This window comes from Ostrea edulis, chromosome 7 (genome assembly GCF_947568905.1).
Source record: "Ostrea edulis chromosome 7, xbOstEdul1.1, whole genome shotgun sequence".
NCBI classification, from domain to species: Eukaryota; Metazoa; Mollusca; class Bivalvia; order Ostreida; family Ostreidae; genus Ostrea; species Ostrea edulis.
In genome coordinates, this window is record NC_079170.1 from 38,182,841 (window position 1) to 38,197,572 (window position 14,732).

The 14,732-nt window shown below is 38.5% G+C and overlaps 1 protein-coding gene across 7 annotated transcripts in view; it reads right to left on the bottom strand.

The window, feature by feature from the left end:
• Positions 1 to 14,732, bottom strand: part of LOC130048105 (uncharacterized) — a 112,932-nt gene that overhangs the window by 34,485 nt on the left and 63,715 nt on the right. For all 7 annotated transcript variants that reach the window (XR_008796936.1, XR_008796935.1, XR_008796934.1 and 4 more), the window contains 6 exons: positions 11,605 to 11,726; positions 8,957 to 9,252; positions 8,603 to 8,718; positions 8,068 to 8,477; positions 7,682 to 7,863; positions 2,283 to 2,473 (listed from right to left, as the gene is read on the bottom strand). The gene's annotated coding sequence lies outside the window, so the exon portion shown is untranslated. The remainder of the gene's footprint in view (positions 1 to 2,282; positions 2,474 to 7,681; positions 7,864 to 8,067; positions 8,478 to 8,602; positions 8,719 to 8,956; positions 9,253 to 11,604; positions 11,727 to 14,732) is intronic.

Below are 14,732 nucleotides of genomic sequence, written 5' to 3' on the forward strand. Positions count from 1 at the left end.
TGTTCTTTAATCATGCTTAGATAGACATACAAAACCAAGTTCAGATGACGCTTTACTATCGTAAACTAAACAGAGCACAATGTTATGTCACTTTACCCAAAACAAAAATTCTAACGAATGAGTAAAACGATGTTTTAGAGTAACTTTACACAAAGAACAAACTTGAGAAATTTAACATTCTGTAGATCTCTAAATTATGTATAAAACTTACTCTCTCGTTACATCAAAACAAATTCTAGATTTCATTCATAGTCGGATTATATATAATTTTAATCATCACGACTCAAAACCCCAGTGTAAGGTGTAAACTGACCAATTAGCCAATTATATACTCAAGTGTGTCAGCTCCACAAAGAAGCACTGGCGATGTTTCAACTATGTAAACACATAATTACACCTCTGGCATTCAACAAAATCCAGGTAAGGCTCAAGCGGAAATTATTACACGCTTGTGTAACGGTGGGTATACGCTACCACCACTTCGAGAGATCGAGAGTGAAAAACAATGAAATGTGTTTTACGGGACCCAACTTCACTTCGAGAGATCGAACGTTCGAGAGATTGACAGTAAATTTGCTTAGTTATATAGAGAAAAAAATCGGAACCATGATTTCACTTCGAGAGATCAAGAACTTCGAGAGATCGAAGTTCGACCATATACATACATGAAGCTGCGCTCGTTCAAACGGTAGCACCGTCAACATATTAAAACAAATATTGCATGTTGTTGAGGGTAACATTGAAAATTTTCACCCCTCGAGAAACCTCGGTTGACAATGGTTTTCTCGGGGTGAAAATTTTCAATGTTACCCTCAACTACATGCAATATTTATATATTGATTAATTTTGCAATATTATTTTATTATCATATTTATTTAAGTGGTATACATACAAATAAACAATTAAAATGCATTAAATTACGAAATTCTATCAGCATACTCTGTTTAGTAGTACCCCTCACGATGTGCATTGGATTTCAGACTCCTTCCTACATGTAGCTGCAGCTCTCTGAAAAAATATTTGACGGAACAGAGAGCGACAGATCCACCCCTTATAAAAACCTTCGATTTACGGCACACAAAAAGTTGCGCACGATTGGGGCCTTATAACGTTGTATTCTTGAGTTGCTGGCTCACAAATTTAATATAAAAAAATTCTTAACATATTTTCCTACTATACTGGTGTTCAAACATACTTTCAAATATTCATTAAAGCCCTATACGACCTGAAAACTCCCAGCCTCAAATGATTTTGTTTGTTAACGTAGCCATGTTAGGTAGCCGGTCAATTCAAATCCCGGTTAATTTCTAAATGACCATACTTGCACAATAACGTCTAGATGTGAACTAGCTAATATCCCCACAATATTTTAGCTAAATATTTTAAATAATATATCATCCCAGTGCCTTTAAATAATAATTATTCAAATAGTTAAACTAACGGCAATGCGGCTTTCATTAGTCTCGTCCGGTCTCCATCCCTGCCACACGAGTGTTAAGGACTTTTGTAGCATTATCATGAATCAAGAGCTTATTTTACCTTTAGAAAAACTATATTTTTTAATTTCTATAAATTATTCGTTTTGATAATAAATGAAGAGTGAATACATAACTTATAACAAATTTCATGAATATATACCAACAACAACAGGGTTCGAATTGACTGGCTACCTAACATGGCTATGTCAACAAATGAAATCATTTAAAGCTGGGAGTCTCCGGGTCGTATGGGGCTTTAATGAATATTTGAAGGTATATTTGGACACTAGCATAGTAGGAAAATATGTTAAGAATTTTTTAATATTAAATTTATGAGACAGCATCTCAAAAATACAACAATATAAGGCCTCAACCATGCACAGCTTTTTGTGCACCGTAAATCGAAGATTTTTTACAAGAGGTGGATCTGTAGCTCTCTGTTCCGTCATTTTTTTTTCCAGAGAGCTACAGTTCTGCAGCTAAGTCCTTCCCTCTTATGCAGCAACTTTGAAATGAAATTTCTTGACTGTGAACATATATAGTCAATTTTAAAGAGACAATTCCTGTCATGCTGAGTGTGTGTTGCACTTAATTCAGCATTGCACAGAGTTTGCCATTATTTTCAATAAAGACGCCAAAACACCTGTTGATAGTAATGTTTACTTTCTCTCTAAAGAGGGATAATCGCGGTTTTTAGAGTGTTCCCAACCTGTTAAATTGGGCATTTTCATACAACTGATTTCATTATCTATCATTTGAGATTTTGATTTTATAAAATATCCTACTATACATATGCCTACTTACATATCTATTTCCTTGAAAGATGGTATTTCTTTCTTCAGCAAGCCTACGTCTTCTACTTTGGATTGAGCCGTTAACCAGCGGAGACCTTTTAAGTTGACTTTCAGCAAACTTTCATGATTAAGATTGCCCAGAGTGCCAAGGTCATTTGCCATCTCCTCGTGATCTGCGATTTCTTCGTCAAAAAAAGTGAGCTAAAGAAGACATGAGTTCAATTACGATATTAGACAGTTGTTCATATTCATAACGTATTCCAAGTTTATGAACTAAACTTCTAGTCCAGTCACAAGTCCTAGAAGGGATGTAATTCTCAGTTGAACTGGGAGAACTGCGATTTGGCGAGACAGTACTGTCACTCGATGACTGAGAAGATTCTCTGACTAAACTGGTTGGTTGAGAATCGCATTCAGTCGAAGACTGAGAACTAGAACTTTCCGTCATGTTTACAAAACGTAAATAACATTGTAGCAGAGCAATACCGAAATCAATTGGGCTATATTAATATAACCAAAATATAGCCAAAGAAAACCAAAAATACACCATTAAATACAGACTCCACCCGAGATGACGACTTTAAGCGTGATAGCATTTTCACAACTTCAAACTATGAAATGTTGTTTTTTTTATCATGTATGCGATTTAAGGTAGTTCAGCTGAGCACATGCACAACTGCGCAGAATGCTATAACAAAATATCCACTGGTTTAATACTAATCCCTGAGGTGCAAACATATTGCACATTTATTACTGAATCCTATCCAGTTGAAAAATTCGTTGTCAAGTCAATTTTTGAAAAGGTTTGGCAGGGACTATATATTTAGGCAGAAGAATTTACTAAAGTTTTAAATCTTCATAATTTCAGTCAATATATCTTCTTTTTTTTTGTACCTCTAGGGTGGCAGAGTACAGTTTTTTTGGTTTTTCAACATGTGGGAAGGGGGTATACATCTAAGTCAGGTTATGACAGGTTAATGAAAAATCATACTACCCTGTTTTCTCAATATTTGTATTTCATATTAGGGTAGTTATTAAATTAGGGCCCTATATTAAATGTCATCCATACATGCAGGTGTTGCTGCACAAAACATGCCCTGAGTAGGTGCCCCCTTCTTGCTCTGATTTTCTGTCATTTGGGCTAAATCCGCACCACCCCCACACCACCACAGTACCAAGCGAGGGAATATAGATGCTGTGCACAATCAAGAACCCTGTCTGACCTTCTTAAAAATCTACCTTTTATATGGGGCCATCCACCTCCCTCTGAGCTACCTACCATTTCCTGGACCCTCTAGGTTTTAGTCTGAATTTCTTCAGCTGCTGACCACGTGTCTTAGTTTCGCATTTGCACCCATCTATATACTAGGCATCATGGTGAGTGACACCTACATGTTGCATATCATTTTTTTCACTAAGCACTCAGCTATACACTTGAAATGTATCCTAAAATTATTCTACACATTTTTACACATGTAATATCACTTCAAATATGGGGTTTCTCCATTGTTTAAGAAACTTGACCAGGCCTATAGTGCGAAACTGTCCCCTGCTACCTTTAAAAATCCAGAGATCCCTTCTGATGGACGTCATCTCATATTTTTGAGAAATTTGACTTGTTCCGAGTGAAACTACACCAACCCTGTCACGTCGACTGCCCTAAATCTGTTCGCAATAAACTTTTTTATAAACCCTACATATCTGTGTCTGATGTTGTCATTTTTGAGTGCTGAGAGTGTTCACGATAAGAGCCCTGTGCCTAACAAATTCTGTTACATGTAAATTGTATCTATGGTATAAGTGACCTAACATGTAGTGCTACATGCTGTACATGTAATCATGAGAGCCTGTGTAGAAGAAGATGGACTACAGAAAGATGAAAGGACAGAACTGCTCTAAAAATCTAGAAAATTTCCAACTTCACTGCCTATATGTTTACATATTCTACATGAATGGACCTGAAATAGGCTCTGATTAAGTGACTTACTCTCCAACAAAACTTTCAATCCATTTCATCTTCCTAAATTCTTTTCTAAGCCCTCCTCATGGTGAAAACAAAAGTAGTATGCACAACAGCTAATGGTCAAAGGGAGGTAATTATCAAACAGACCAGAACTAGTGCTCTCACTCAAACTGATTAATATGCTTATCTGAAGGCCTGACTCTGGGAAATGTGTTTTGAAAAGGACAAGTAATGGACATTCTACCTTATCCAGGGGTCAACATTTACGTTTGTCCGCTTGTCCGGTACCAGTGGAAAAACATTTCGGACAAGTGAATATTGATGGGCACTTGTCCGATTGAACAAGTGCTTTTTTATGTAAAGAAGTCTCCAAACAATTTTGTGAGAAGTTTATCGGTAGTTAAGAGTCGGAAGTACATGTATAATGCATGGAAAATGAACTTCGATTGCTTTGTAAACTAGCTGAGTTAAACTCAATCGGGATTGGTGTTCACTTATTGCGTACTACTTTCAATCACTCATTGCAATCTCTTACCAGAGAGCGTTACGCTACGCTCCACAATGTAGCGCGCCCTCTGGTGAGAGAATGCATCCATGGATCTTACGAAGTTATTGATTCAAGATGGGAAGTCTAGATAAAATTTCGTTTTTTGCGTTTGTTGTTTTTATCAAGAGAATAAGATAAAAAAAAAATCAATCAAGCAGGTATAAAAATAGACTATATATTAAGTAAATTAAATACAGTTTTCAAGTTGACGATATAATATCCTTTTTAAAAAAAATTCCGGACAAGTGAAGTTGAAGTTCGGACAAGTAAATATCTTTGTCTCTTGTCCAAATGGACAAGTAGGAAAAAAAGTTAATGTTGAGCCCTGCTTATCTCTTGAACAATATTTATACAACAAGATACCTCCCTAACTCACAACTCTAAACAAGAGGCCCACAGGCCTTATCGGTCACCTGAATACTAGTGAAAAAGTATCACTACTTCCATAGGCTATGAAATTTAGAAAAAATTTCCTATGCTGAATATCTAAGCTAAATTCTAATGTTCAGCAACAGTATAAAACAAGATGTGTTCTTAAAACTTCACTGCCTTCGAAAGTGCATACACTGATGAAAGGCTTTAAATAATAGGTGTATTAACATTAAAACATCAAAACACATGACTAAATTGAACTCATCCTTAAGTCATAACCCTGGGTTTTGATTGAAATTCACCATTTTCTGTCCAGCCTTTTCTGCTATTCCTAAGTATGCATTTAGATTTAATACAGTATCAGCAAACTTAAACATAAAAACTATATACAAAGTGTTGCACCACCCTGGGGTCAGAACCCTTACTCTGGGGATCATCAAATTTACAATTTTGGTAAAAGACTACCTGCTCTATCCATTTACTTTCAATTTAGTATCAACAGCACTAAAGAAGATGTTATTTAAGTGTTTTACACAGAAACACTACATAACAAGTTTGGCCCTGTCCTGGGGTCAGAACCCCTATCCCGGGGATCACGAAATTTACAATTTTGGTAGAGCCCTTCCTGCTCTCCATCACCATGCATTTAGTTTTTCTTACACATGTGCGGTTCTTGAGAAGAAGATTTTTGAAAATTGGTCAATTTTCGGCAGTTTTTGCCCCGCCCCTAAGGCCCCAGGAATCCTGAAATTTAGTTTATGTCCCCCTTGTTCCAAAGATGCTTCATACCAAATATGAAAAGAATTGGAATGATTGTTATCAAGAAGAAGTTAAAAATGTCTATTGTTCACACATTTAATAACTGACCATTTTGGCCCTACTCTGATACCAAAACACCTACCTCTGGGATCATCAAATTTACAATTTTTGTAAAGGACTACCTGCTCTTTCTAAATATCTATTTAGTTTCAATATAGTATCAACAGCACTAAAGAATATGTTATTTAAGTGTTTTACACATGAACACTATATACCAAGTTTGACCCTGCCCTGGGGTCAGAACCCCTACCTCGGGTATCATGAAATTTACAATTTTGGTAGGCCTTCCTGCTCTCCATCATCACGCATTTAGTTTTTCTTACATGTGTAAGGTCCTTGAGAAGATTTTTGAAAAATGGTCAATTTTGGGCAGTTTTTGCCCCGCCACTATAAGGCCCCAGTGGTGCAGGAATCCTGAAACTTACAATTTATGTCCTCCTTGTTCCAAAGATGCTTCATACCAAATATGAAAAGAATTGGAATGATAATTATCAAGAAGAAGTTAAAAATGTCTATTGTTCACACATTTAATAACTGACCATTTTGGCCCCTGACCCCGATACCAAAACCCCTACCCCTGGGATCATCAAATTTATAATTTTTGTAAAGGACTACCTGCTCTTTCTAAATATCTATTTAGTTTCAATATAGTATCAACAGCACTAAAGAATATGTTATTTAAGTGTTTTACACATGAACACTATATACCAAGTTTGGCCCTGCCCTGGGGTCAGAACCCCTACCCCGGGGATCATGAAATTTACAATTTTGGTAGAGGTCTTCCTGCTCTCCATCATCACGCATTTAGTTTTTCTTACATGTGTACGGTTCTTGAGAAGATTTTTGAAAAATGGTCAATTTTGGGCAGATTTTGCCCCGCCACTAAGGCCCCAGTGGTGCAGGAATCCTGAAATTTACAATTTATGTCCTCCTTGTTCCAAAGATGCTTCATACCAAATATGAAAAGAATTGGAATGATAATTATCAAGAAGAAGTTAAAAATGTCTATTGTTCACACATTTAATAACTGACCATTTTGGCCCTTGACCCTGATACCAAAACCCCTACCCCTGGGATCATCAAATTTATAATTTTTGTAAAGGACTACCTGCTCTTTCTAAATATCTATTTAGTTTCAATATAGTATCAACAGCACTAAAGAATATGTTATTTAAGTGTTTTACACATGAACACTATATACCAAGTTTGGCCCTGCCCTGGGGTCAGAACCCCTACCCCGGGGATCATGAAATTTACAATTTTGGTAGAGGCCTTCCTGCTCTCCATCACCATGCATTTAGTTTTTCTTACACATGTGCAGTTCTTAAGAAGATTTTTGAAAATTGGTCAATTTTGGGCAGTTTTTACCCCACCCCTAAGGCCCCAGGGGTGCTGGAGAGCTGAAATTTACAATTTATGTTCCCCCTGTCCCAAAGATACTTCATACCAAATTTGAAAAGAATTAGACTGGTAGTTATCAAGAAGAAGTTAAAAATGTTCAATTGTTAACACACAACGGACGACGCACGACGACGGACGACAACCGATTGCAATAGGTCACCTGAGTTTACTCAGGAGACCTAAAAATACAAGCATCTCCCCCATCTGCACAGCACTTGTAAGAAATTCAAGAATTAAACATGAGGACAACAAACACCTATTGAAGAAACCGAGGCAAAAAACTAAGCTATTTCAAGCCAGGACATACCTATTTCCCTCAGCATTCTGACGCCCGAGCTGGTGCCCTCCGAGACGTTGATGCACCTGCTAGTTCGAGTACATGTGACCAAAACACAGAGTGGGACCGTATAAGTCTTGATGAATACTGGGATGCTGTGTGTATGTCCACTGAAGATCTCATCCTCCCAACCAAACTGCGACCTGCCAAGCCTGTAAAATCATGTACATGGAATGACGAAGAGGAAATCAACAGCGAGGAAAACATCATTGCTAACGTACATTCCTTAGGCCTACTTCTACAAAATTCTACAGTTCACCAGTGTGCCAGACCTTCAATCACTCTATCAATTTCTAAGAGGCTAGGACTATGTGTGACTGTCAGAGCCATTTGCTTAAACTGCCATTTCCACTCACCAGACATGCAGCTCTACACAACTGTCAAGAAGACTTGAGGACCGGAATCAAGTGCCCTCAATGATGGACTGGTACTGGCTCTCACCAAGTCTAAGATGGGAGTGTCTGATGCACGTTTCCTTATGTGCTGCCTCAACATAAATCCACCTGACAGCCGTGGTCTGCAGCGGAAACTCAATCAGATGTGTGACAGAGTGGAGGAAATCAACGTAGCCTCGATGATCGACAATCAGCGGTATGTCTGACGTGTCAACCAATTTCTCGGTCGAGGAAACGAAGTCCACATCGAGACTGACACCTCTTACAACAACAGGCCACAGCCAGGATTCGAGGCAGCAACCCAGAGCTTCGGTGGAAAACAACACCTCCCGAAAACTGGTTTTGGCCCTCCAAACTGCCAATAAGTTATGCTGCAAGAGGAATTGTGAAAATCATGAACAATGCAAAGAGAACTAGAACTCTGAAGACACCATTGCTTCCAGTGAATCAAAATTGTTAAGAAAAAATTTGGACTTTATTCAAAATCATAACATACTTCAACCTTGTTCCATTACCAGTGATGCCAGTGCTCAGATCCAAAAGACCATAAGGGACTATTCTAGAGAGAATGAAGTACCAATTCAGCACTGCTTCATCCACAAGCTAAGAACCCTGCAAAAAATGTACGAAACATCCGACTAAAAACCATGTTACCCACTGGACAGGACAGAGATGCCTACATGCAGAGACTGGCCACCTGTATCTGAGCCCGGATCCGATGCGAGCTCGTCAAGATTAGGAAACTGTGCCGGACCGACCAGTCTTTCCAGCACCATGCCGAGAATGCAGTCCCTAATGTTCTGCCATGTTTCTCAGGCCTACACGACAACTGTATGAAAATGTCATTTACCTGCACAGCCCATCTCACGGGCTACAGCACCAAGTTCCTTCCGCACGGAAAACATCTGGGCCTTGACTATGCAGACATGGACAGTATTCAGTCTGTCATCTGTAAACAATTCTGGAGAGAAGGTCTGCCAACTCGCCACAACCAACAAATGTGAGAATCTTCACCAGCGGGTCTTCACTTATGCTCCCAAGAACACAACTGGGGCCAGGAACTTTAACGCCATGTGTCACTCAGCAGTCCACTCAGCATCCCATGGGTCTGGCAGAAGTGTTGTCCTGTTGGCTAAGGAGGTGGGCCTGAAATAGAAATCCAGTGGATCATTTTACAAGAACATGTTCAAGAAAGATCAACAGAACAGGTATCACCGTGAGCGCAAACAAACCAACCAATACCGAGCATCTCGTTACCTGACGAGACGACGAAAAACCAACAAAAAACTCAGAGAACTGTCCCTGTACAACAATGCAAGACACTCCACCTCCAACGAACACTCTTATGGTGTAAATGTGTTACCTCACTGAAAGAGACACGGTCTGTGTGCTCCATGACCAATGCATTGCCCCTCGGCGACACAAGACTTCCGCGAATTGTTTACCGACTGCGGTTCCATGGACAAATGTGGTAACTTTATGCACTGTTTGTTATGGCATAAGTGTGATATGTGCATGTATGTGTCAAAATTATCCATGTTATTAATTTAGAAAATAAATCTGTGAACTGTAACCTTAATTTGTTTTCCTCTAAAACTTGGACGATAAATGCCATAGCCATCCTTGTTGACAGCACCTATCCATAAATGACAAAATGGTCTTAACTGTGTTTTTTGTGTAAAAATGTCTTTAAAATGACTTGTTTCTCTGTCTGTAAGTGCTATTTCATAAATATGTGCCATGGTGTTGTGAATAAGTGTGGTGGTTATGATATTCTGTATTGGAGACCTGTATGAGTAAAATCGGTTAATTACATGTACAACATGTAAATCTACATGTAATCTATATATAAAGTATAGAGGGTATATAAAGTACCTAAAATACCCTTATTTTAACCACTAAGCTGATTTACATGTGACTTTTTGTTACTATGAAACTTGACCAGATTCTGGTTTTCCATACTATATGGCTTAGCTTACCCCCTTGACTTAGTTGACAGCTACTGTGACACTTATGAAATACTTGTATTGAAAAAAAACATGGTATCCAATATGTGATACATTTAACTTTCTAAAATTCATAAATTGGCTGAATTCTAGGGGTTTGAAAAAAATATCATTTTCTTAAAGGTGGCAGAGGACAGTTTTTTTGGGGGGGCGGGGGTTCAACATGTGGGAAGGGGGTATACATCTAAGTCAGGTTATGACAGATTAATGATCAGGATATGGGGCTCACGGCGGATGTGACCGGTCAACAGGGGATGCTTACTCCTCCTAGGCACCTGATCCCACCTCTGGTGTGTCCAGGGGTCCGAGTTTGCCCAACTATCTATTTTGTACTGCTTGTAGGAGTTATGAGATTGATCACTGTTCGTTATCTTCACCTTGCATTAATGAAAAATCATACTACCCTGTTTTCTCAATATTTGTATTTCATATTAGGGTAGTTATTAAATTAGGGCCCTATATTAAATGTCATCCATACATGCAGGTGTTGCTGCACAAAACATGCCCTGAGTAGGTGCCCCCTTCTTGCTCTGATTTTCTGTCATTTGGGCTAAATCCGCACCACCCCCACACCACCACAGTACCAAGCGAGGGAATATAGATGCTGTGCACAATCAAGAACCCTGTCTGACCTTCTTAAAAATCTACCTTTTATATGGGGCCATCCACCTTCCCTCTGAGCTACCTACCATTTCCTGGACCCTCTAGGTTTTAGTCTAAATTTCTTCAGCTGCTGACCACGTGTCTTAGTTTCGTATTTGCACCCATCTATATACTAGGCATCATGGTGACACCTACATGTTGAATATCATAATTTTTACTAAGCATTCAGCTACACTTGAAATGTATCCTAAAATTATTCTACACATTTTTACACATGTAATATCACTTCAAATATGGGGTTTCTCCATTTTTTAAGAAACTTGATCGCGCCTATAGTGCGAAACTGTCCCCTGCTACCTAGGCCTACGTGTATTTCATTTTTCATGGCAAAAGTCATTGAGACTTGGAACTATAGTTCAAATGTTGTAATTTATTAATTCGGTTGATATATATATTTTTCCAAACAGAACACAGTGATTCTTAAAAAAAAAAAGATAACATACTTTAAATTTTGTATTAAAATTCAGTATCTTGTCCTATAATTTAAAAATTTGATTTATAACCTATGGGGGCATACTTCTGCCTCCTATTTGCAAGTTATTTTTCTATAGATTATGTCGACATGTAAGATAATTATGTCAACATATGTGCATGCATGCAACATAAATACAAATATATTTATTGATGCATATTTATTTATTGGCACAAACACATTTAGATTTCTAGATGTTCCGTCCCATTATCAATCTTATCTTAGTCGATTCGATCGTCCCATTACCGATCCGTCCCTAGACTATCCGTTCCCTAGTTAATACATCCCCTAGTCAATCCGGCCCAGAAAAAATAACTATGTCTACGTTTTTGAACTATTTTTCCAAGTGTTATTTACAGTACTGAATTGGTTTAATTCATCTGCATATTTCCTCTTCATTGTGTGTGCCTCTGACGTCTTCTGACATCAGGTGGTAATCCTTTTGATATGCTCTCTGGTATTCATGGCTTGACTGCAGACTATAAGATAACATACTTCATGATGAAACAACCATAACGTTATTAAAGCAAGGAAATATAAATAAAATGGTAAACCTTTGTTGCAGGTACGATTGCCATTTTTTCACTTTTCAAACTCTAATGCTTGTTGCCATGTACAGGGTCGCATCTCCCGGTGACAGTACTGGTATGGAAACTCCATTGTCAGAATGACGGGCGTGCCACTTTGAAGATTGGCTTTACGTAGCTCACTACACTAAAGCTTATACTCTGTATGACACCACGTCACAAGATGGTGATTTAAATGTTTTGTGAAATTATTTGTATTAATCGATTTGTTTGTCTATCATCGTAGCTTAGTGGTTATAGCATTGGGCTGGTGAACCGCAGATCTCAAGTTGAAATTCCCCAGACGTTTTCAATCATGTGTTGAAATAATTTGTTTGAAAATCATGTTTTTTTCCAAATTTGTATATTTTTTGCCTTTTTGGCAAATATACTTATTGTATATCATCTTTTATAATTTAATCAATTGGTACTAATTTGAGAAACTATTTCTGGGTGTAGTGAGCCACCTTGAGGTAATCCTTTATTTTGGTAGATCAAAAAATATTCTTACGCTCTGAGCAATTTTTTGAACTTCTGGAGTTTTGTTAATTTAAAAAAACTTCTAATAGTTAGCAGTGTTTGAAATTAACCATAGACCGAGAGACAATGCCTATATGTCAAATGTCTATGCCAATTGTAAGTTAGATAGACCAAATTGTGTATGCCGATTTCTAGATTTAAGCAATTATATCCCATAGGACCCAGCATGGTCAGACGACATCTGATAAACGTTATGAGGAAAGGAAATTCTATGCCAATTTGATGATGTCTATGTCATCTTGTTTTGGCATAGACCTGTGGTCTATACCAGTTTTAAACCAATTTCTAACACTGAGTTAGGTTACTGTAAGCTCGCAATTAATGATCGAAGATTGCACAACAATGCAGTTACATTACAATTGTGTATATAAACTCTAAAATTGTTTTCACTCAGATATGTTTTCATAATGATTAATGGACACACTTTTACATTGATTGCTGTACTAACTTAAATAACAAAGTCTTTACCATAATTAATGAGCACACTTTTTCATAACCAATTGTACTGCATGGTTATCGCACTTCAAACAACAATTATAAAGCCTAAGGGTTGAATTGTACAATTTTATTTACATACCGAACTCCCATAGTTATTTTAATAGTTTGATAACTAACTGCAATATGCATGCAAAACTTCCCTTTTTTTTCTTAATTAAGTAATTAATTATTTATTATATCTTTGATAAAAAAAATTTGGAGGAGCCGGATCGACTAGGCAAAATGGGACAAATCGACCAGGGCACAGACCATCTAAGGACTATAGGGATGGACCGACCGTGGAATGGATCAACCTGACGCCACACATTTACAATAATTGGCAAAGGCCCATTGAACATCATTAGATAATGTTTACATAAATATGTCAACATGAAGAAAAATGTAATCAGATTTTCCAAAATTATCAAATATCACCCACATGACTTGCAACATGGTAGATGCAACTTATATGCTGCGGTGGCCTAGTGGTTAGAGTGTTCTCCCCACATGAGGAAGGCCAGGGTTTGAATCCAGGTCAAGACAGACGTAAGTCGTTAAAACACGTAGTGACAGTTCCATCGCCAAATGCTCGGCATCGCAGGTGTGAATGTCACAGGTCCTCGGAGATTACCTTAAAAATGGATGCCCCATGTCACAGTAGGTGTGGCACGCTAAAGAACCCTCACTGCTCAATGGCCGTAAGCACCAAGCATATAAGGCCTAAATTTGAAGCCCTTCAATGGTCTTGGTGACGTCTCTAAATGAGTGAAAAATTTTCGAGAGGGACGTAAACAAGATACAATCAATCGATTTGCAACTTATTTATGTTGACGGTGCAACTTATTCTGATGGAGACCAGCAGTTCCTTCCAGACACGGTCAAAAACACCCACGATAACAAGACCAGAGGTTGGCTATGTGACTAGCCTCATCTGCATGGTCCAGGTTGTTTTGAAGGAAAGGACAATTGTGTGTCCGCCAATAGAACATTCCAGGACACCTGGTACTGATCTAGTAGCTCTCTGAAAACAACTGAAAAGACTCAGCTACTAAACAATTCCATTTACAGCATTAGCGCTACTTAATTGTATAGTATAGGGGACTGGTGTTTCATATTACAAATGTAACAGGAAGGGAGAAAATGCAACGGACCAGACCAGGATTCGAACCCGGGCCCCCTGAATTCTCTAGTCAGGTGCTCTACCAACTGAGCTAACTGGCCACCGGCGATCGAACACAGCTGACCGCTACATTCCTCCCTCCTTAAATGTCTTCACACCTGAAGACATCAACCCAGGATCTTTATCCCTTGGCAGGCATTTTCACCTGTCAGTTCTAGGGACTGGTCTACGGCACCAATTTGAAATTAGAATAGGAGAGAGGAAAAAATCTTTGGCTGGACCGGGAATCCAACCCGGGACCCCTGCATTACTAGTCAGGTGCTCTAACCACTGAGCTATCCAGGCCGATATCCACAGTCCATTTAGCCCTCTTTACTACATTCCTCCCTCCTTAAGTTGTCTTCGCCCTCGAAGACACACACAACCCAGGTTCTTTTCGCCCTTGACAGGACCTTCACCTGTAAGACCAGGGGTGGTCAACGGCACCAAATGTAACAGGAAGGGAGAGAATGCAACAGACCAGACCGGGATTCGATCGCCGGTGGCCAGTTAGCTCAGTTGGTAGAGCACCTGACTAGAGATTCAGGGGGCCCGGGTTCGAATCCCAGTCTGGTCCGTTGCATTTTCTCCCTTCCTGTTACACTCAAATGATATAATGTCCTGTAATGTTAATATAATGTTCACTATAACAAAGTAAACTATCACCACATGCTATCTGTCAACATGTATGTAAACGAAGTGGTTGAACTGCTAGAATATCATACATAAACATTTCAATATCA